General features: G+C 47.4%; 12 non-coding genes across 12 annotated transcripts; all 12 read right to left on the reverse strand.

The window, feature by feature from the left end:
- Positions 1-2,847: 2,847 nt before the first annotated feature.
- Positions 2,848-3,038, reverse strand: LOC142264920 (U2 spliceosomal RNA). Its single transcript, XR_012731336.1, has one exon. It is a non-coding gene; the product is annotated as a U2 spliceosomal RNA (small nuclear RNA).
- A 1,387-nt stretch (positions 3,039-4,425) lies between these two features.
- On the reverse strand, positions 4,426-4,616 carry LOC142264952 (U2 spliceosomal RNA). The gene has a single exon (XR_012731354.1). It is a non-coding gene; the product is annotated as a U2 spliceosomal RNA (small nuclear RNA).
- Positions 4,617-6,003: 1,387 nt separating this feature from the next.
- On the reverse strand, positions 6,004-6,194 carry LOC142264953 (U2 spliceosomal RNA). Its single transcript, XR_012731355.1, has one exon. It is a non-coding gene; the product is annotated as a U2 spliceosomal RNA (small nuclear RNA).
- A 1,387-nt stretch (positions 6,195-7,581) lies between these two features.
- LOC142264955 (U2 spliceosomal RNA) lies at positions 7,582-7,772 on the reverse strand. The gene has a single exon (XR_012731356.1). It is a non-coding gene; the product is annotated as a U2 spliceosomal RNA (small nuclear RNA).
- A 1,387-nt stretch (positions 7,773-9,159) lies between these two features.
- On the reverse strand, positions 9,160-9,343 carry LOC142264940 (U2 spliceosomal RNA). Its single transcript, XR_012731352.1, has one exon. It is a non-coding gene; the product is annotated as a U2 spliceosomal RNA (small nuclear RNA).
- Positions 9,344-10,950: 1,607 nt separating this feature from the next.
- LOC142264956 (U2 spliceosomal RNA) lies at positions 10,951-11,141 on the reverse strand. The gene has a single exon (XR_012731357.1). It is a non-coding gene; the product is annotated as a U2 spliceosomal RNA (small nuclear RNA).
- Positions 11,142-12,528: 1,387 nt separating this feature from the next.
- LOC142264957 (U2 spliceosomal RNA) lies at positions 12,529-12,719 on the reverse strand. The gene has a single exon (XR_012731358.1). It is a non-coding gene; the product is annotated as a U2 spliceosomal RNA (small nuclear RNA).
- Positions 12,720-14,106: 1,387 nt separating this feature from the next.
- On the reverse strand, positions 14,107-14,297 carry LOC142264958 (U2 spliceosomal RNA). The gene has a single exon (XR_012731359.1). It is a non-coding gene; the product is annotated as a U2 spliceosomal RNA (small nuclear RNA).
- Positions 14,298-15,684: 1,387 nt separating this feature from the next.
- Positions 15,685-15,875, reverse strand: LOC142264961 (U2 spliceosomal RNA). Its single transcript, XR_012731361.1, has one exon. It is a non-coding gene; the product is annotated as a U2 spliceosomal RNA (small nuclear RNA).
- A 1,387-nt stretch (positions 15,876-17,262) lies between these two features.
- Positions 17,263-17,453, reverse strand: LOC142264962 (U2 spliceosomal RNA). Its single transcript, XR_012731362.1, has one exon. It is a non-coding gene; the product is annotated as a U2 spliceosomal RNA (small nuclear RNA).
- A 1,387-nt stretch (positions 17,454-18,840) lies between these two features.
- On the reverse strand, positions 18,841-19,031 carry LOC142264963 (U2 spliceosomal RNA). Its single transcript, XR_012731363.1, has one exon. It is a non-coding gene; the product is annotated as a U2 spliceosomal RNA (small nuclear RNA).
- Positions 19,032-20,418: 1,387 nt separating this feature from the next.
- On the reverse strand, positions 20,419-20,609 carry LOC142264964 (U2 spliceosomal RNA). The gene has a single exon (XR_012731364.1). It is a non-coding gene; the product is annotated as a U2 spliceosomal RNA (small nuclear RNA).
- Between the last annotated feature and the right edge of the window lie 33 nt (positions 20,610-20,642).

Below are 20,642 nucleotides of genomic sequence, written 5' to 3' on the forward strand. Positions count from 1 at the left end.
TGTTGTCATTGGTGAGTACGGATTTTTCAGCCGGGCGATCGGCATCGGCTGTGGCACATCGGGTGTCGGCAGTGGCATTTTGGTTAAAAATGAGAGGGGAGCGTGATGTTTCACAGGATTTTCGGGTTCGTCAGGCTTTGCGGGGCTTTCGCCGTGGCGTACGGGAGAGGGACAAGAGGCGCCCTGTATCGTTTGGTTTGTTGAGACGGATGGTGGGTGGCCTGAGCGGCATTTGTGAGTCTGTGTACGAGACGGTTCTATTTACAACGGCTTTCGGTCTCGCTTTTTATGGGGCGTTCCGGATAGGCGAGCTGGTGAGCCCGTCCAGGGTGACGGGTGGTGGTTTGATGTTTGAGGACGTGCAAGTGAGCAGTAGTCAGGTGGAGTGCCGGATTCGCCGGTCAAAAATGGATCAGCTGGGCCGTGGTAGATTGGTGGTGTTATATGCGGTTCCAGGAGAGGAATTGTGCCCTGTGCGTTTAGTCGAGAGATTTATGGCCGTGAGGGGAGGCTTACCTGGCCCGTTGTTGCGGCATTTGAATGGGTCGTTTTTGTCGAGGTTTCAGTTTGTGGCGGTGCTGCGGCTAAGTCTACGTAACGCGGGGGAGCGCCCGGAGGAATTCGGGTCGCATTCATTCCGAATTGGTGCAGCAACGGAGGCAGCCCGTTGGGGGCTTGGAGATGAGGTGGTAAAGCGTATTGGTAGATGGGAATCTTCTTGTTTTCGGCGGTATGTGAGACCGCAGTTGTTGTAGCATCATGGGACTTTGGTTACGTGCGGAAGGTTTGAGGAAAGGGGTGTTTTTTGATGTGTTGGTGGTTGTGCTGTTATTGGTTTTGATATTTTCGTTTTGTTTTATTTGTTATAGGGAAGTGCCTGATCTGGATCTTGGGGCACTCCTTCGTATTTTGGGGTGCCCGTCGGGCGGAGGTCCGCCCGAATGGTCGACAGCTGGGTTTGGATCGTGCGCAGGCGACTGTTCGATGGATCGGAGTTCGGGGCATGGAGTGGGGCAGGGTGGTCCCGGAATTTCGTTTCCATTGTAAAGTTGAGCGGCCCCCGGATGTGCTGGTATTGCATGTGGGGGGTAATGATCTTGGTGCCAGGGCGTCGCGGGATTTGATCCGAGACATAAAGATTGATTTACTGCAGTTGTGGAAGCGGTATCCTGGTTTGCTGGTCGTATGGTCTGACATAGTGACCAGGTTGGCATGGAGAGGGGCTCGGTCGGTGGAGAAGGTTAATAAGGCCAGGGCCCAGGTGAATAGGGTAGTGGCTAGGTTTGTGACCAGGAATGGTGGGATTGTGGTACGGCACAGGGATTTGGAGCCGGCTGATTGGCGATTTCGGAGGGGTGATGGTGTGCACCTCAACGAGGTCGGTCTGGATTTATGGGCGTTGGGTCTGCAGGATGGTGTGGAGCGTGCTTTTGGTGTGTGGCGGGTCCAGGCCACGTAAGGTGTCACGTGGTCTGTCCTGTGGCGGTGGGGGTAGGTCTGGTCCAGAGGTTTGGAAGTGATTGGTGGCTGGACCGGGAGTCATTGTCTTGGTATGGTGGCTCTCGGTTTCCGGGATGTGGCAGGCACGGGGTTCTGCCAAAGTGTGGGGGTCAATCCGTGGGTGATTGGCACCTCGTCTCTGGGTCGGTGTGTTGCGGCCGGGGACAGGGGGAGTAGTAGTAGTGGACTGGGCCTACCCCGGGGGGTATTGTAAATGTTATTGTCTATTGTTACCGTTATGTGGTTGTTTTGGGTCGCCCGTTGGACGGCGTCCCTAAGGTACTAGTCTGTAAAACAATAGGCAATAAAAAGGCTGCTGTGGCCATTTGAACCAAGTCGCATGCAGTCCGTGTGTTTAATTTTAGAGGATAAGGGGGTTTGGTTACACAGACATCATGACCGGAGAATCCTCCCTCAGCTGGTCAAGAAAGCCACGGACCCACTTGGGGGGAGGGGCGACATGACCAAGGGGGAGGTAGGGAGTGATGGGTTAATAGGGACAGTGGTATATGCCTAATATGGCTTTGGGGGATGGTTTTAGCCGGGGAGGAAGAGGAGGAGCAGGGAAAGGGTTAGCTGGGAGAGGAAGGAGTTACCTCCTCTTCTGTTTCCGGACGCCGAACGATCCCCGCCCACCCTCCCTTTGTGTTGTCATGTGGGAGATGTTTTTGGGTAGTTGGGATACCTTTTGTCACAGTAGCGGTGGGGGTAGGTCTGGTCCAGAGGTTTGGAAGTGATTGGTGGCTGGACCGGGAGTCATTGTCTTGGTATGGTGGCTCTCGGTTTCCGGGATGTGGCAGGCACGGGGTTCTGCCAAAGTGTGGGGGTCAATCCGTGGGTGATTGGCACCTCGTCTCTGGGTCGGTGTGTTGCGGCCGGGGACAGGGGGAGTAGTAGTAGTGGACTGGGCCTACCCCGGGGGGTATTGTAAATGTTATTGTCTATTGTTACCGTTATGTGGTTGTTTTGGGTCGCCCGTTGGACGGCGTCCCTAAGGTACTAGTCTGTAAAACAATAGGCAATAAAAAGGCTGCTGTGGCCATTTGAACCAAGTCGCATGCAGTCCGTGTGTTTAATTTTAGAGGATAAGGGGGTTTGGTTACACAGACATCATGACCGGAGAATCCTCCCTCAGCTGGTCATGGTCAGGTTGAGTGGTGATGAGTTTGCTATTTGGATGAATAAAGAAAGTCAAAAGTGTGAAAGATAAAAAACAAAAGGAGGAAGTGTGAAAAGTGAATGGGCCAAATTGAGGTGCATATGAAGACGTATGCTTTCTTCCAATTCATTAAATCGGGCTAATATGAATCAGGTGAATTGAGTTCTGCTTTTGGAAACTGGGTTAAGAAGGGGTGCACCGTTCCTGGAGGTACTGCAATACCAGGTCAATGCGTGGAGTGGACAGAGCAAGCTCTTTTTCCATCTCCCTGTTCTAAAAATCCATTTAATATATGGTCCCCAGATAGGGGACGTATCAGATATTAAACTGATAAGAACAGATACTACACTTGATCTTAGCCAAAAGGCCGAGAAGCAATAACCAGAATTGGTTTGGGCCTCGAGTGGCACCCTGGCCTATGCCGGACACATCTTAGGGAGAGAGAGCGAGAGGGAGACAAACCCACGCCTACACAAGACATTTTGTCACCCAAGCCAACCCTTGAAAAGGCTGCTTTGCAGAGCAAAAACAAGAAGAATGGTGCGTTTTGCAGCCGCCGCCCACTGCAATGAATCTGAATAACTCCTCCTTTAGGGCGCAAGCAACTCCCCTCCCCCTTGCAGTCTTTCCAATTCACGATACAAAAAGACGGACAGGACAGGTTGCCTGACTTTCCGTCACTGCCACCCTTTGCCATCCTTACCCGTAGAAAGCCCTTTCATCATCCCCAAACCCTAATCTTTTCCCTTTCCTTCCCAGCCCCCAAACCCTGCCCTCTGTACCTTTCTCACCACCCGCTTCCCTTCTCCTGTCATCCCCCTACCACCCGGGAAAAAAAGAGATTGCCCCCTCCTTCCACTAGCCCACCCTCCCACCCAAAGAACAACTTCTTCTGCGCAGCTTGTTTTCTAGGCAGCAGCGCTATTGTGATGTCATCGGGGGGCATTGTGACAAGCCGCCAGTGTTCCGTCTCTTCATGTTGTGCACAGTTCAAACGGAAAATACATCAACAGGCAGACTACAGAAAAGCTTACTATCAAAGGTTAGAGGGGGGCTTTCTCAGAGGGCTTTTTACAGTTTTTCTATTCCCAATTAGCCGTTTAAGTGTACTTATTGAAAGTAGTAATTCTTTCATAGGCCGCCCTTTCTTAGTATTTGACGTTCCTTATATTGCGGTATGAGGCTTCGCAGTAGGTTGCAAACATTCATCACCCATGACTGTCCCCAATTGAGCTCAGAAGCTCAATGTCTATCATGACCTCTCTTTTAGAATGTCCAAGAGCAAGCAAACTATTCCTCCAGGAGAGGGCGCCAACAGACTACTAAAGAGATCATCATTACTCAAAGAAAACCCCAAAAACCAATGCATGATAGGAATAAACAGGTAACTTTCTTTGGAGTGGAAGCGGAGAGATCGCACCAGATGCCAATTCTAGATCTTATCACACCTGTGGTCACTGCAGCAGCAGGTGAATCCACTTTGTCCAAAAGGGATCTATTCCATTCAATTGCAAATGATCTAGATAAGACAGAGAACTGCAGCACGGGGACATAGCCGAGTTGGTCAGGTTGAGTGGTGATGAGTTTGCTATTTGGATGAATAAAGAAAGTCAAAAGTGTGAAAGATAAAAAACAAAAGGAGGAAGTGTGAAAAGTGAATGGGCCAAATTGAGGTGCATATGAAGACGTATGCTTTCTTCCAATTCATTAAATCGGGCTAATATGAATCAGGTGAATTGAGTTCTGCTTTTGGAAACTGGGTTAAGAAGGGGTGCACCGTTCCTGGAGGTACTGCAATACCAGGTCAATGCGTGGAGTGGACAGAGCAAGCTCTTTTTCCATCTCCCTGTTCTAAAAATCCATTTAATATATGGTCCCCAGATAGGGGACGTATCAGATATTAAACTGATAAGAACAGATACTACACTTGATCTTAGCCAAAAGGCCGAGAAGCGATAACCAGAATTGGTTTGGGCCTCGAGTGGCACCCTGGCCTATGCCGGACACATCTTAGGGAGAGAGAGCGAGAGGGAGACAAACCCACGCCTACACAAGACATTTTGTCACCCAAGCCAACCCTTGAAAAGGCTGCTTTGCAGAGCAAAAACAAGAAGAATGGTGCGTTTTGCAGCCGCCGCCCACTGCAATGAATCTGAATAACTCCTCCTTTAGGGCGCAAGCAACTCCCCTCCCCCTTGCAGTCTTTCCAATTCACGATACAAAAAGACGGACAGGACAGGTTGCCTGACTTTCCGTCACTGCCACCCTTTGCCATCCTTACCCGTAGAAAGCCCTTTCATCATCCCCAAACCCTAATCTTTTCCCTTTCCTTCCCAGCCCCCAAACCCTGCCCTCTGTACCTTTCTCACCACCCGCTTCCCTTCTCCTGTCATCCCCCTACCACCCGGGAAAAAAAGAGATTGCCCCCTCCTTCCACTAGCCCACCCTCCCACCCAAAGAACAACTTCTTCTGCGCAGCTTGTTTTCTAGGCAGCAGCGCTATTGTGATGTCATCGGGGGGCATTGTGACAAGCCGCCAGTGTTCCGTCTCTTCATGTTGTGCACAGTTCAAACGGAAAATACATCAACAGGCAGACTACAGAAAAGCTTACTATCAAAGGTTAGAGGGGGGCTTTCTCAGAGGGCTTTTTACAGTTTTTCTATTCCCAATTAGCCGTTTAAGTGTACTTATTGAAAGTAGTAATTCTTTCATAGGCCGCCCTTTCTTAGTATTTGACGTTCCTTATATTGCGGTATGAGGCTTCGCAGTAGGTTGCAAACATTCATCACCCATGACTGTCCCCAATTGAGCTCAGAAGCTCAATGTCTATCATGACCTCTCTTTTAGAATGTCCAAGAGCAAGCAAACTATTCCTCCAGGAGAGGGCGCCAACAGACTACTAAAGAGATCATCATTACTCAAAGAAAACCCCAAAAACCAATGCATGATAGGAATAAACAGGTAACTTTCTTTGGAGTGGAAGCGGAGAGATCGCACCAGATGCCAATTCTAGATCTTATCACACCTGTGGTCACTGCAGCAGCAGGTGAATCCACTTTGTCCAAAAGGGATCTATTCCATTCAATTGCAAATGATCTAGATAAGACAGAGAACTGCAGCACGGGGACATAGCCGAGTTGGTCAGGTTGAGTGGTGATGAGCTTGCTATTTGGATGAATAAAGAAAGTCAAAAGTGTGAAAGATAAAAAACAAAAGGAGGAAGTGTGAAAAGTGAATGGGCCAAATTGAGGTGCATATGAAGACGTATGCTTTCTTCCAATTCATTAAATCGGGCTAATATGAATCAGGTGAATTGAGTTCTGCTTTTGGAAACTGGGTTAAGAAGGGGTGCACCGTTCCTGGAGGTACTGCAATACCAGGTCAATGCGTGGAGTGGACAGAGCAAGCTCTTTTTCCATCTCCCTGTTCTAAAAATCCATTTAATATATGGTCCCCAGATAGGGGACGTATCAGATATTAAACTGATAAGAACAGATACTACACTTGATCTTAGCCAAAAGGCCGAGAAGCGATAACCAGAATTGGTTTGGGCCTCGAGTGGCACCCTGGCCTATGCCGGACACATCTTAGGGAGAGAGAGCGAGAGGGAGACAAACCCACGCCTACACAAGACATTTTGTCACCCAAGCCAACCCTTGAAAAGGCTGCTTTGCAGAGCAAAAACAAGAAGAATGGTGCGTTTTGCAGCCGCCGCCCACTGCAATGAATCTGAATAACTCCTCCTTTAGGGCGCAAGCAACTCCCCTCCCCCTTGCAGTCTTTCCAATTCACGATACAAAAAGACGGACAGGACAGGTTGCCTGACTTTCCGTCACTGCCACCCTTTGCCATCCTTACCCGTAGAAAGCCCTTTCATCATCCCCAAACCCTAATCTTTTCCCTTTCCTTCCCAGCCCCCAAACCCTGCCCTCTGTACCTTTCTCACCACCCGCTTCCCTTCTCCTGTCATCCCCCTACCACCCGGGAAAAAAAGAGATTGCCCCCTCCTTCCACTAGCCCACCCTCCCACCCAAAGAACAACTTCTTCTGCGCAGCTTGTTTTCTAGGCAGCAGCGCTATTGTGATGTCATCGGGGGGCATTGTGACAAGCCGCCAGTGTTCCGTCTCTTCATGTTGTGCACAGTTCAAACGGAAAATACATCAACAGGCAGACTACAGAAAAGCTTACTATCAAAGGTTAGAGGGGGGCTTTCTCAGAGGGCTTTTTACAGTTTTTCTATTCCCAATTAGCCGTTTAAGTGTACTTATTGAAAGTAGTAATTCTTTCATAGGCCGCCCTTTCTTAGTATTTGACGTTCCTTATATTGCGGTATGAGGCTTCGCAGTAGGTTGCAAACATTCATCACCCATGACTGTCCCCAATTGAGCTCAGAAGCTCAATGTCTATCATGACCTCTCTTTTAGAATGTCCAAGAGCAAGCAAACTATTCCTCCAGGAGAGGGCGCCAACAGACTACTAAAGAGATCATCATTACTCAAAGAAAACCCCAAAAACCAATGCATGATAGGAATAAACAGGTAACTTTCTTTGGAGTGGAAGCGGAGAGATCGCACCAGATGCCAATTCTAGATCTTATCACACCTGTGGTCACTGCAGCAGCAGGTGAATCCACTTTGTCCAAAAGGGATCTATTCCATTCAATTGCAAATGATCTAGATAAGACAGAGAACTGCAGCACGGGGACATAGCCGAGTTGGTCAGGTTGAGTGGTGATGAGTTTGCTATTTGGATGAATAAAGAAAGTCAAAAGTGTGAAAGATAAAAAACAAAAGGAGGAAGTGTGAAAAGTGAATGGGCCAAATTGAGGTGCATATGAAGACGTATGCTTTCTTCCAATTCATTAAATCGGGCTAATATGAATCAGGTGAATTGAGTTCTGCTTTTGGAAACTGGGTTAAGAAGGGGTGCACCGTTCCTGGAGGTACTGCAATACCAGGTCAATGCGTGGAGTGGACAGAGCAAGCTCTTTTTCCATCTCCCTGTTCTAAAAATCCATTTAATATATGGTCCCCAGATAGGGGACGTATCAGATATTAAACTGATAAGAACAGATACTACACTTGATCTTAGCCAAAAGGCCGAGAAGCGATAACCAGAATTGGTTTGGGCCTCGAGTGGCACCCTGGCCTATGCCGGACACATCTTAGGGAGAGAGAGCGAGAGGGAGACAAACCCACGCCTACACAAGACATTTTGTCACCCAAGCCAACCCTTGAAAAGGCTGCTTTGCAGAGCAAAAACAAGAAGAATGGTGCGTTTTGCAGCCGCCGCCCACTGCAATGAATCTGAATAACTCCTCCTTTAGGGCGCAAGCAACTCCCCTCCCCCTTGCAGTCTTTCCAATTCACGATACAAAAAGACGGACAGGACAGGTTGCCTGACTTTCCGTCACTGCCACCCTTTGCCATCCTTACCCGTAGAAAGCCCTTTCATCATCCCCAAACCCTAATCTTTTCCCTTTCCTTCCCAGCCCCCAAACCCTGCCCTCTGTACCTTTCTCACCACCCGCTTCCCTTCTCCTGTCATCCCCCTACCACCCGGGAAAAAAAGAGCTTGCCCCCTCCTTCCACTAGCCCACCCTCCCACCCAAAGAACAACTTCTTCTGCGCAGCTTGTTTTCTAGGCAGCAGCGCTATTGTGATGTCATCGGGGGGCATTGTGACAAGCCGCCAGTGTTCCGTCTCTTCATGTTGTGCACAGTTCAAACGGAAAATACATCAACAGGCAGACTACAGAAAAGCTTACTATCAAAGGTTAGAGGGGGGCTTTCTCAGAGGGCTTTTTACAGTTTTTCTATTCCCAATTAGCCGTTTAAGTGTACTTATTGAAAGTAGTAATTCTTTCATAGGCCGCCCTTTCTTAGTATTTGACGTTCCTTATATTGCGGTATGAGGCTTCGCAGTAGGTTGCAAACATTCATCACCCATGACTGTCCCCAATTGAGCTCAGAAGCTCAATGTCTATCATGACCTCTCTTTTAGAATGTCCAAGAGCAAGCAAACTATTCCTCCAGGAGAGGGCGCCAACAGACTACTAAAGAGATCATCATTACTCAAAGAAAACCCCAAAAACCAATGCATGATAGGAATAAACAGGTAACTTTCTTTGGAGTGGAAGCGGAGAGATCGCACCAGATGCCAATTCTAGATCTTATCACACCTGTGGTCACTGCAGCAGCAGGTGAATCCACTTTGTCCAAAAGGGATCTATTCCATTCAATTGCAAATGATCTAGATAAGACAGAGAACTGCAGCACGGGGACATAGCCGAGTTGGTCAGGTTGAGTGGTGATGAGTTTGCTATTTGGATGAATAAAGAAAGTCAAAAGTGTGAAAGATAAAAAACAAAAGGAGGAAGTGTGAAAAGTGAATGGGCCAAATTGAGGTGCATATGAAGACGTATGCTTTCTTCCAATTCATTAAATCGGGCTAATATGAATCAGGTGAATTGAGTTCTGCTTTTGGAAACTGGGTTAAGAAGGGGTGCACCGTTCCTGGAGGTACTGCAATACCAGGTCAATGCGTGGAGTGGACAGAGCAAGCTCTTTTTCCATCTCCCTGTTCTAAAAATCCATTTAATATATGGTCCCCAGATAGGGGACGTATCAGATATTAAACTGATAAGAACAGATGAGATTTCATCCGCAATTTTCAGAATCAAGGTAGCCCCGAAGGCCAGCAGGCCACCACACAAGAGCGCAGTGCCTGGGTGATCGCCTCCCGAGCCCAGGAACCACCAGCCACAAAGGGACGTAAGCACCAAAAGGCGCAACAATCCCCGAGGCCGGCGGTCGTGCAAGCCCGGGCCCCTCCCAGCCAAGACCAAGGCAAACCCAATGAAGGGACTACACCTGATCTTAGCCAAAAGGCCGAGAAGCGATAACCAGAATTGGTTTGGGCCTCGAGTGGCACCCTGGCCTATGCCGGACACATCTTAGGGAGAGAGAGCGAGAGGGAGACAAACCCACGCCTACACAAGACATTTTGTCACCCAAGCCAACCCTTGAAAAGGCTGCTTTGCAGAGCAAAAACAAGAAGAATGGTGCGTTTTGCAGCCGCCGCCCACTGCAATGAATCTGAATAACTCCTCCTTTAGGGCGCAAGCAACTCCCCTCCCCCTTGCAGTCTTTCCAATTCACGATACAAAAAGACGGACAGGACAGGTTGCCTGACTTTCCGTCACTGCCACCCTTTGCCATCCTTACCCGTAGAAAGCCCTTTCATCATCCCCAAACCCTAATCTTTTCCCTTTCCTTCCCAGCCCCCAAACCCTGCCCTCTGTACCTTTCTCACCACCCGCTTCCCTTCTCCTGTCATCCCCCTACCACCCCGGGAAAAAAAGAGATTGCCCCCTCCTTCCACTAGCCCACCCTCCCACCCAAAGAACAACTTCTTCTGCGCAGCTTGTTTTCTAGGCAGCAGCGCTATTGTGATGTCATCGGGGGGCATTGTGACAAGCCGCCAGTGTTCCGTCTCTTCATGTTGTGCACAGTTCAAACGGAAAATACATCAACAGGCAGACTACAGAAAAGCTTACTATCAAAGGTTAGAGGGGGGCTTTCTCAGAGGGCTTTTTACAGTTTTTCTATTCCCAATTAGCCGTTTAAGTGTACTTATTGAAAGTAGTAATTCTTTCATAGGCCGCCCTTTCTTAGTATTTGACGTTCCTTATATTGCGGTATGAGGCTTCGCAGTAGGTTGCAAACATTCATCACCCATGACTGTCCCCAATTGAGCTCAGAAGCTCAATGTCTATCATGACCTCTCTTTTAGAATGTCCAAGAGCAAGCAAACTATTCCTCCAGGAGAGGGCGCCAACAGACTACTAAAGAGATCATCATTACTCAAAGAAAACCCCAAAAACCAATGCATGATAGGAATAAACAGGTAACTTTCTTTGGAGTGGAAGCGGAGAGATCGCACCAGATGCCAATTCTAGATCTTATCACACCTGTGGTCACTGCAGCAGCAGGTGAATCCACTTTGTCCAAAAGGGATCTATTCCATTCAATTGCAAATGATCTAGATAAGACAGAGAACTGCAGCACGGGGACATAGCCGAGTTGGTCAGGTTGAGTGGTGATGAGTTTGCTATTTGGATGAATAAAGAAAGTCAAAAGTGTGAAAGATAAAAAACAAAAGGAGGAAGTGTGAAAAGTGAATGGGCCAAATTGAGGTGCATATGAAGACGTATGCTTTCTTCCAATTCATTAAATCGGGCTAATATGAATCAGGTGAATTGAGTTCTGCTTTTGGAAACTGGGTTAAGAAGGGGTGCACCGTTCCTGGAGGTACTGCAATACCAGGTCAATGCGTGGAGTGGACAGAGCAAGCTCTTTTTCCATCTCCCTGTTCTAAAAATCCATTTAATATATGGTCCCCAGATAGGGGACGTATCAGATATTAAACTGATAAGAACAGATACTACACTTGATCTTAGCCAAAAGGCCGAGAAGCGATAACCAGAATTGGTTTGGGCCTCGAGTGGCACCCTGGCCTATGCCGGACACATCTTAGGGAGAGAGAGCGAGAGGGAGACAAACCCACGCCTACACAAGACATTTTGTCACCCAAGCCAACCCTTGAAAAGGCTGCTTTGCAGAGCAAAAACAAGAAGAATGGTGCGTTTTGCAGCCGCCGCCCACTGCAATGAATCTGAATAACTCCTCCTTTAGGGCGCAAGCAACTCCCCTCCCCCTTGCAGTCTTTCCAATTCACGATACAAAAAGACGGACAGGACAGGTTGCCTGACTTTCCGTCACTGCCACCCTTTGCCATCCTTACCCGTAGAAAGCCCTTTCATCATCCCCAAACCCTAATCTTTTCCCTTTCCTTCCCAGCCCCCAAACCCTGCCCTCTGTACCTTTCTCACCACCCGCTTCCCTTCTCCTGTCATCCCCCTACCACCCGGGAAAAAAAGAGATTGCCCCCTCCTTCCACTAGCCCACCCTCCCACCCAAAGAACAACTTCTTCTGCGCAGCTTGTTTTCTAGGCAGCAGCGCTATTGTGATGTCATCGGGGGGCATTGTGACAAGCCGCCAGTGTTCCGTCTCTTCATGTTGTGCACAGTTCAAACGGAAAATACATCAACAGGCAGACTACAGAAAAGCTTACTATCAAAGGTTAGAGGGGGGCTTTCTCAGAGGGCTTTTTACAGTTTTTCTATTCCCAATTAGCCGTTTAAGTGTACTTATTGAAAGTAGTAATTCTTTCATAGGCCGCCCTTTCTTAGTATTTGACGTTCCTTATATTGCGGTATGAGGCTTCGCAGTAGGTTGCAAACATTCATCACCCATGACTGTCCCCAATTGAGCTCAGAAGCTCAATGTCTATCATGACCTCTCTTTTAGAATGTCCAAGAGCAAGCAAACTATTCCTCCAGGAGAGGGCGCCAACAGACTACTAAAGAGATCATCATTACTCAAAGAAAACCCCAAAAACCAATGCATGATAGGAATAAACAGGTAACTTTCTTTGGAGTGGAAGCGGAGAGATCGCACCAGATGCCAATTCTAGATCTTATCACACCTGTGGTCACTGCAGCAGCAGGTGAATCCACTTTGTCCAAAAGGGATCTATTCCATTCAATTGCAAATGATCTAGATAAGACAGAGAACTGCAGCACGGGGACATAGCCGAGTTGGTCAGGTTGAGTGGTGATGAGTTTGCTATTTGGATGAATAAAGAAAGTCAAAAGTGTGAAAGATAAAAAACAAAAGGAGGAAGTGTGAAAAGTGAATGGGCCAAATTGAGGTGCATATGAAGACGTATGCTTTCTTCCAATTCATTAAATCGGGCTAATATGAATCAGGTGAATTGAGTTCTGCTTTTGGAAACTGGGTTAAGAAGGGGTGCACCGTTCCTGGAGGTACTGCAATACCAGGTCAATGCGTGGAGTGGACAGAGCAAGCTCTTTTTCCATCTCCCTGTTCTAAAAATCCATTTAATATATGGTCCCCAGATAGGGGACGTATCAGATATTAAACTGATAAGAACAGATACTACACTTGATCTTAGCCAAAAGGCCGAGAAGCGATAACCAGAATTGGTTTGGGCCTCGAGTGGCACCCTGGCCTATGCCGGACACATCTTAGGGAGAGAGAGCGAGAGGGAGACAAACCCACGCCTACACAAGACATTTTGTCACCCAAGCCAACCCTTGAAAAGGCTGCTTTGCAGAGCAAAAACAAGAAGAATGGTGCGTTTTGCAGCCGCCGCCCACTGCAATGAATCTGAATAACTCCTCCTTTAGGGCGCAAGCAACTCCCCTCCCCCTTGCAGTCTTTCCAATTCACGATACAAAAAGACGGACAGGACAGGTTGCCTGACTTTCCGTCACTGCCACCCTTTGCCATCCTTACCCGTAGAAAGCCCTTTCATCATCCCCAAACCCTAATCTTTTCCCTTTCCTTCCCAGCCCCCAAACCCTGCCCTCTGTACCTTTCTCACCACCCGCTTCCCTTCTCCTGTCATCCCCCTACCACCCGGGAAAAAAAGAGATTGCCCCCTCCTTCCACTAGCCCACCCTCCCACCCAAAGAACAACTTCTTCTGCGCAGCTTGTTTTCTAGGCAGCAGCGCTATTGTGATGTCATCGGGGGGCATTGTGACAAGCCGCCAGTGTTCCGTCTCTTCATGTTGTGCACAGTTCAAACGGAAAATACATCAACAGGCAGACTACAGAAAAGCTTACTATCAAAGGTTAGAGGGGGGCTTTCTCAGAGGGCTTTTTACAGTTTTTCTATTCCCAATTAGCCGTTTAAGTGTACTTATTGAAAGTAGTAATTCTTTCATAGGCCGCCCTTTCTTAGTATTTGACGTTCCTTATATTGCGGTATGAGGCTTCGCAGTAGGTTGCAAACATTCATCACCCATGACTGTCCCCAATTGAGCTCAGAAGCTCAATGTCTATCATGACCTCTCTTTTAGAATGTCCAAGAGCAAGCAAACTATTCCTCCAGGAGAGGGCGCCAACAGACTACTAAAGAGATCATCATTACTCAAAGAAAACCCCAAAAACCAATGCATGATAGGAATAAACAGGTAACTTTCTTTGGAGTGGAAGCGGAGAGATCGCACCAGATGCCAATTCTAGATCTTATCACACCTGTGGTCACTGCAGCAGCAGGTGAATCCACTTTGTCCAAAAGGGATCTATTCCATTCAATTGCAAATGATCTAGATAAGACAGAGAACTGCAGCACGGGGACATAGCCGAGTTGGTCAGGTTGAGTGGTGATGAGTTTGCTATTTGGATGAATAAAGAAAGTCAAAAGTGTGAAAGATAAAAAACAAAAGGAGGAAGTGTGAAAAGTGAATGGGCCAAATTGAGGTGCATATGAAGACGTATGCTTTCTTCCAACTCATTAAATCGGGCTAATATGAATCAGGTGAATTGAGTTCTGCTTTTGGAAACTGGGTTAAGAAGGGGTGCACCGTTCCTGGAGGTACTGCAATACCAGGTCAATGCGTGGAGTGGACAGAGCAAGCTCTTTTTCCATCTCCCTGTTCTAAAAATCCATTTAATATATGGTCCCCAGATAGGGGACGTATCAGATATTAAACTGATAAGAACAGATACTACACTTGATCTTAGCCAAAAGGCCGAGAAGCGATAACCAGAATTGGTTTGGGCCTCGAGTGGCACCCTGGCCTATGCCGGACACATCTTAGGGAGAGAGAGCGAGAGGGAGACAAACCCACGCCTACACAAGACATTTTGTCACCCAAGCCAACCCTTGAAAAGGCTGCTTTGCAGAGCAAAAACAAGAAGAATGGTGCGTTTTGCAGCCGCCGCCCACTGCAATGAATCTGAATAACTCCTCCTTTAGGGCGCAAGCAACTCCCCTCCCCCTTGCAGTCTTTCCAATTCACGATACAAAAAGACGGACAGGACAGGTTGCCTGACTTTCCGTCACTGCCACCCTTTGCCATCCTTACCCGTAGAAAGCCCTTTCATCATCCCCAAACCCTAATCTTTTCCCTTTCCTTCCCAGCCCCCAAACCCTGCCCTCTGTACCTTTCTCACCACCCGCTTCCCTTCTCCTGTCATCCCCCTACCACCCGGGAAAAAAAGAGATTGCCCCCTCCTTCCACTAGCCCACCCTCCCACCCAAAGAACAACTTCTTCTGCGCAGCTTGTTTTCTAGGCAGCAGCGCTATTGTGATGTCATCGGGGGGCATTGTGACAAGCCGCCAGTGTTCCGTCTCTTCATGTTGTGCACAGTTCAAACGGAAAATACATCAACAGGCAGACTACAGAAAAGCTTACTATCAAAGGTTAGAGGGGGGCTTTCTCAGAGGGCTTTTTACAGTTTTTCTATTCCCAATTAGCCGTTTAAGTGTACTTATTGAAAGTAGTAATTCTTTCATAGGCCGCCCTTTCTTAGTATTTGACGTTCCTTATATTGCGGTATGAGGCTTCGCAGTAGGTTGCAAACATTCATCACCCATGACTGTCCCCAATTGAGCTCAGAAGCTCAATGTCTATCATGACCTCTCTTTTAGAATGTCCAAGAGCAAGCAAACTATTCCTCCAGGAGAGGGCGCCAACAGACTACTAAAGAGATCATCATTACTCAAAGAAAACCCCAAAAACCAATGCATGATAGGAATAAACAGGTAACTTTCTTTGGAGTGGAAGCGGAGAGATCGCACCAGATGCCAATTCTAGATCTTATCACACCTGTGGTCACTGCAGCAGCAGGTGAATCCACTTTGTCCAAAAGGGATCTATTCCATTCAATTGCAAATGATCTAGATAAGACAGAGAACTGCAGCACGGGGACATAGCCGAGTTGGTCAGGTTGAGTGGTGATGAGTTTGCTATTTGGATGAATAAAGAAAGTCAAAAGTGTGAAAGATAAAAAACAAAAGGAGGAAGTGTGAAAAGTGAATGGGCCAAATTGAGGTGCATATGAAGACGTATGCTTTCTTCCAATTCATTAAATCGGGCTAATATGAATCAGGTGAATTGAGTTCTGCTTTTGGAAACTGGGTTAAGAAGGGGTGCACCGTTCCTGGAGGTACTGCAATACCAGGTCAATGCGTGGAGTGGACAGAGCAAGCTCTTTTTCCATCTCCCTGTTCTAAAAATCCATTTAATATATGGTCCCCAGATAGGGGACGTATCAGATATTAAACTGATAAGAACAGATACTACACTTGATCTTAGCCAAAAGGCCGAGAAGCGATAACCAGAATTGGTTTGGGCCTCGAGTGGCACCCTGGCCTATGCCGGACACATCTTAGGGAGAGAGAGCGAGAGGGAGACAAACCCACGCCTACACAAGACATTTTGTCACCCAAGCCAACCCTTGAAAAGGCTGCTTTGCAGAGCAAAAACAAGAAGAATGGTGCGTTTTGCAGCCGCCGCCCACTGCAATGAATCTGAATAACTCCTCCTTTAGGGCGCAAGCAACTCCCCTCCCCCTTGCAGTCTTTCCAATTCACGATACAAAAAGACGGACAGGACAGGTTGCCTGACTTTCCGTCACTGCCACCCTTTGCCATCCTTACCCGTAGAAAGCCCTTTCATCATCCCCAAACCCTAATCTTTTCCCTTTCCTTCCCAGCCCCCAAACCCTGCCCTCTGTACCTTTCTCACCACCCGCTTCCCTTCTCCTGTCATCCCCCTACCACCCGGGAAAAAAAGAGATTGCCCCCTCCTTCCACTAGCCCACCCTCCCACCCAAAGAACAACTTCTTCTGCGCAGCTTGTTTTCTAGGCAGCAGCGCTATTGTGATGTCATCGGGGGGCATTGTGACAAGCCGCCAGTGTTCCGTCTCTTCATGTTGTGCACAGTTCAAACAGAAAATACATCAACAGGCAGACTACAGAAAAGCTTACTATCAAAGGTTAGAGGGGGGCTTTCTCAGAGGGCTTTTTACAGTTTTTCTATTCCCAATTAGCCGTTTAAGTGTACTTATTGAAAGTAGTAATTCTTTCATAGGCCGCCCTTTCTTAGTATTTGACGTTCCTTATATTGCGGTATGAGGCTTCGCAGTAGGTTGCAAACATTCATCACCCATGACTGTCCCCAATTGAGCTCAGAAGCTCAATGTCTATCATGACCTCTCTTTTAGAATGTCCAAGAGCAAGCAAACTATTCCTCCAGGAGAGGGCGCCAACAGACTACTAAAGAGATCATCATTACTCAAAGAAAACCCCAAAAACCAATGCATGATAGGAATAAACAGGTAACTTTCTTTGGAGTGGAAGCGGAGAGATCGCACCAGATGCCAATTCTAGATCTTATCACACCTGTGGTCACTGCAGCAGCAGGTGAATCCACTTTGTCCAAAAGGGATCTATTCCATTCAATTGCAAATGATCTAGATAAGACAGAGAACTGCAGCACGGGGACATAGCCGAGTTGGTCAGGTTGAGTGGTGATGAGTTTGCTATTTGGATGAATAAAGAAAGTCAAAAGTGTGAAAGATAAAAAACAAAAGGAGGAAGTGTGAAAAGTGAATGGGCCAAATTGAGGTGCATATGAAGACGTATGCTTTCTTCCAATTCATTAAATCGGGCTAATATGAATCAGGTGAATTGAGTTCTGCTTTTGGAAACTGGGTTAAGAAGGGGTGCACCGTTCCTGGAGGTACTGCAATACCAGGTCAATGCGTGGAGTGGACAGAGCAAGCTCTTTTTCCATCTCCCTGTTCTAAAAATCCATTTAATATATGGTCCCCAGATAGGGGACGTATCAGATATTAAACTGATAAGAACAGATACTACACTTGATCTTAGCCAAAAGGCCGAGAAGCGATAACCAGAATTGGTTTGGGCCTCGAGTGGCACCCTGGCCTATGCCGGACACATCTTAGGGAGAGAGAGCGAGAGGGAGACAAACCCACGCCTACACAAGACATTTTGTCACCCAAGCCAACCCTTGAAAAGGCTGCTTTGCAGAGCAAAAACAAGAAGAATGGTGCGTTTTGCAGCCGCCGCCCACTGCAATGAATCTGAATAACTCCTCCTTTAGGGCGCAAGCAACTCCCCTCCCCCTTGCAGTCTTTCCAATTCACGATACAAAAAGACGGACAGGACAGGTTGCCTGACTTTCCGTCACTGCCACCCTTTGCCATCCTTACCCGTAGAAAGCCCTTTCATCATCCCCAAACCCTAATCTTTTCCCTTTCCTTCCCAGCCCCCAAACCCTGCCCTCTGTACCTTTCTCACCACCCGCTTCCCTTCTCCTGCCATCCCCCTACCACCCGGGAAAAAAAGAGATTGCCCCCTCCTTCCACTAGCCCACCCTCCCACCCAAAGAACAACTTCTTCTGCGCAGCTTGTTTTCTAGGCAGCAGCGCTATTGTGATGTCATCGGGGGGCATTGTGACAAGCCGCCAGTGTTCCGTCTCTTCATGTTGTGCACAGTTCAAACGGAAAATACATCAACAGGCAGACTACAGAAAAGCTTACTATCAAAGGTTAGAGGGGGGCTTTCTCAGAGGGCTTTTTACAGTTTTTCTATTCCCAATTAGCCGTTTAAGTGTACTTATTGAAAGTAGTAATTCTTTCATAGGCCGCCCTTTCTTAGTATTTGACGTTCCTTATATTGCGGTATGAGGCTTCGCAGTAGGTTGCAAACATTCATCACCCATGACTGTCCCCAATTGAGCTCAGAAGCTCAATGTCTATCATGACCTCTCTTTTAGAATGTCCAAGAGCAAGCAAACTATTCCTCCAGGAGAGGGCGCCAACAGACTACTAAAGAGATCATCATTACTCAAAGAAAACCCCAAAAACCAATGCATGATAGGAATAAACAGGTAACTTTCTTTGGAGTGGAAGCGGAGAGATCGCACCAGATGCCAATTCTAGATCTTATCACACCTGTGGTCACTGCAGCAGCAGGTGAATCCACTTTGTCCAAAAGGGATCTATTCCATTCAATTGCAAATGATCTAGATAAGACAGAGAACTGCAGCACGGGGACATAGCCGAGTTGGTCAGGTTGAGTGGTGATGAGTTTGCTATTTGGATGAATAAAGAAAGTCAAAAGTGTGAAAGATAAAAAACAAAAGGAGGAAGTGTGAAAAGTGAATGGGCCAAATTGAGGTGCATATGAAGACGTATGCTTTCTTCCAATTCATTAAATCGGGCTAATATGAATCAGGTGAATTGAGTTCTGCTTTTGGAAACTGGGTTAAGAAGGGGTGCACCGTTCCTGGAGGTACTGCAATACCAGGTCAATGCGTGGAGTGGACAGAGCAAGCTCTTTTTCCATCTCCCTGTTCTAAAAATCCATTTAATATATGGTCCCCAGATAGGGGACGTATCAGATATTAAACTGATAAGAACAGATACTACACTTGATCTTAGCCAAAAGGCCGAGAAGCGATAACCAGAATTGGTTTGGGCCTCGAGTGGCACCCTGGCCTATGCCGGACACATCTTAGGGAGAGAGAGCGAGAGGGAGACAAACCCACGCCTACACAAGACATTTTGTCACCCAAGCCAACCCTTGAAAAGGCTGCTTTGCAGAGCAAAAACAAGAAGAATGGTGCGTTTTGCAGCCGCCGCCCACTGCAATGAATCTGAATAACTCCTCCTTTAGGGCGCAAGCAACTCCCCTCCCCCTTGCAGTCTTTCCAATTCACGATACAAAAAGACGGACAGGACAGGTTGCCTGACTTTCCGTCACTGCCACCCTTTGCCATCCTTACCCGTAGAAAGCCCTTTCATCATCCCCAAACCCTAATCTTTTCCCTTTCCTTCCCAGCCCCCAAACCCTGCCCTCTGTACCTTTCTCACCACCCGCTTCCCTTCTCCTGTCATCCCCCTACCACCCGGGAAAAAAAGAGATTGCCCCCTCCTTCCACTAGCCCACCCTCCCACCCAAAGAACAACTTCTTCTGCGCAGCTTGTTTTCTAGGCAGCAGCGCTATTGTGATGTCATCGGGGGGCATTGTGACAAGCCGCCAGTGTTCCGTCTCTTCATGTTGTGCACAGTTCAAACGGAAAATACATCAACAGGCAGACTACAGAAAAGCTTACTATCAAAGGTTAGAGGGGGGCTTTCTCAGAGGGCTTTTTACAGTTTTTCTATTCCCAATTAGCCGTTTAAGTGTACTTATTGAAAGTAGTAATTCTTTCATAGGCCGCCCTTTCTTAGTATTTGACGTTCCTTATATTGCGGTATGAGGCTTCGCAGTAGGTTGCAAACATTCATCACCCATGACTGTCCCCAATTGAGCTCAGAAGCTCAATGTCTATCATGACCTCTCTTTTAGAATGTCCAAGAGCAAGCAAACTATTCCTCCAGGAGAGGGCGCCAACAGACTACTAAAGAGATCATCATTACTCAAAGAAAACCCCAAAAACCAATGCATGATAGGAATAAACAGGTAACTTTCTTTGGAGTGGAAGCGGAGAGATCGCACCAGATGCCAATTCTAGATCTTATCACACCTGTGGTCACTGCAGCAGCAGGTGAATCCACTTTGTCCAAAAGGGATCTATTCCATTCAATTGCAAATGATCTAGATAAGACAGAGAACTGCAGCACGGGGACATAGCCGAGTTGGTCAGGTTGAGTGGTGATGAGTTTGCTATTTGGATGAATAAAGAAAGTCAAAAGTGTGAAAGATAAAAAACAAAAGGAGGAAGTGTGAAAAGTGAATGGGCCAAATTGAGGTGCATATGAAGACGTATGCTTTCTTCCAATTCATTAAATCGGGCTAATATGAATCAGGTGAATTGAGTTCTGCTTTTGGAAACTGGGTTAAGAAGGGGTGCACCGTTCCTGGAGGTACTGCAATACCAGGTCAATGCGTGGAGTGGACAGAGCAAGCTCTTTTTCCATCTCCCTGTTCTAAAAATCCATTTAATATATGGTCCCCAGATAGGGGACGTATCAGATATTAAACTGATAAGAACAGATACTACACTTGATCTTAGCCAAAAGGCCGAGAAGCGATAACCAGAATTGGTTTGGGCCTCGAGTGGCACCC

The sequence above is a fragment of the Anomaloglossus baeobatrachus genome, unplaced genomic scaffold, assembly GCF_048569485.1.
Source record: "Anomaloglossus baeobatrachus isolate aAnoBae1 unplaced genomic scaffold, aAnoBae1.hap1 Scaffold_2714, whole genome shotgun sequence".
NCBI lineage: Eukaryota > Metazoa > Chordata > Amphibia > Anura > Aromobatidae > Anomaloglossus > Anomaloglossus baeobatrachus.